This window comes from Palaemon carinicauda, chromosome 35 (genome assembly GCF_036898095.1).
Source record: "Palaemon carinicauda isolate YSFRI2023 chromosome 35, ASM3689809v2, whole genome shotgun sequence".
In the NCBI taxonomy this organism is placed as follows: Eukaryota; Metazoa; Arthropoda; class Malacostraca; order Decapoda; family Palaemonidae; genus Palaemon; species Palaemon carinicauda.
In genome coordinates this window covers 35,297,203-35,299,164 of record NC_090759.1, presented here as the reverse complement: position 1 = coordinate 35,299,164, position 1,962 = coordinate 35,297,203, and positions in this window count along the sequence as shown.

Here is a 1,962-nt window from a genome sequence, read left to right as displayed (position 1 = left end):
CATACCCTTGTGAGAGGCTACACTCCCACACACTCTCCCACAAATTCACAAACCATTGTATTGTATTTAACTAATATAAGAATCTGTGTATGTAAGTATATCTAAATATATACCATCATTTTGTCGGGTCGTGTATACTAGCAAATGATATATGAAACAAGATCTTCTGTTTTTGGCACGAGCATTGCTTTAACTCCTTAATGTATAATTATAACCGAATTTGGACTTACCAAGGCCACTTGGCTAGCCCCAAATGGGCCAACATTCCTATGCTAAAGAGAACTCTTCCATTATTCCGGTACACGCACGAAAGTGGCCATCTCTCTCTCTCTCTCTCTCTCTCTCTCTCTCTCAGCTAAGAACTAAACTCTCTTAATCTATTCAGTGTATGCCTTCTGATCTTAGAAAACTCTCTCTCTCTCTCTCTCTCTCTCTCTCTCTCTCAGCTAAGAACTAAACTCTCTTAATCTATTCAGTGTATGCCTTCTGATCTTAGAAAACTCTCTCTCTCTCTCTCTCTCTCTCTCTCTCTCTCTCTCTCTCTCAGCTAAGAATTAAACACTTAATCTATTTAGTGTATGCCTTCTTATCTTAGAAAACTCTCTCTCTCTCTCTCTCTCTCTCTCTCTCTCTCTCTCAGCTAAGAATTAAACACTTAATCTATTTAGTGTATGCCTTCTTATCTTAGAAACTCTCTCTCTCTCTCCTCTCTCTCTCTCTCTCTCTCTCAGCTAAGAACTAAACTCTCTTAATGTATCCAGTGTATGCCTTCTTATCTAAGAAAACTCTCTCTCTCTCTCTCTCTCTCTCTCTCTCTCTCTCTCTCTTTTGGCAAGGTTTCAATTGGATGTTCCTTTTTTATGTTGTATATAATGTACTGATTGTTGTATGTGTTCATACGTGAATGTATAATTAATGTATAGATTTTTCTTATGATGTTAAGTGTATATATATATATATATATATATATTTATATATATATATATGTATATATATATATATATATATATATTATAAAGAGCACCCAGTCCCTCGGGGGGAGGGAGAGAGAGAGAGAGAGAGAGAGAGAGAGAGAGAGTAGTCATACCCTGCTGAAAGGGAAGTGCGTATGTATGTGTGTACACATCTATCTAAACATCCAGCCTTCATTTTTGACGGGTAGCATACACTAGTATCTATATAACTATAGCTTATGTCAACATAAATAAAATATACAATTATATACTAATGAAACACACGCATTCTTTACTATACACACACACACACACACACACTTAACACACACACACACATACCTCACACGCAAACCTACAATCCCGACCTAGCCCTATCCCTCACGCGCGTGTGTGTGCACGCAATCATGCGCGTTTTCAACATTTTTCCATTTGTTCACTTCCTTCGCTGTGACGAACATCCATAACGACATTTTCTCGCTCCGATGGACTCCAAAAAGGTAATTCTAAAACGTTTTGCTTTAAATCTAATTTCTCTCAATTAATTCGGGGTTTGTGGCCCGCTTGGTAGCTAGCTAGCTCGCTTCCCTGGGCGGTAGAGTTTCGGCTGTGCGCGGTGAGCGGTTAGCGGTAAGCGATAAGCGGTTAGCGGTTAGGGAGTTAGCGTTTGAGTCTGTGTTCGAAATTGGGCGGATTGTGTTTGTGCGTTTGTGTGTGTCTCTGTTTGTTTATGTCAATTATATATTCGGTTGTGGTTGATCCTTCGCGTTTGTTTAATAACAACAACAACAACAACAGCAACAGCAATTACAGCTTTGTCTGGTCCACTGCAGGACAAAGGCCTCAGACATGCCCTTATTTATGTCTGGGGTTTGGCCAGGTGATTTAATAACAACAACAACAACAACAATAACAATAACACCAACAACAGCAAATACAGCTTTGTCTAGTCCACTGCAGGACAAAGGCCTCAGACATGTCCTTATATCATGTCTGGGGTTTGGCCAGG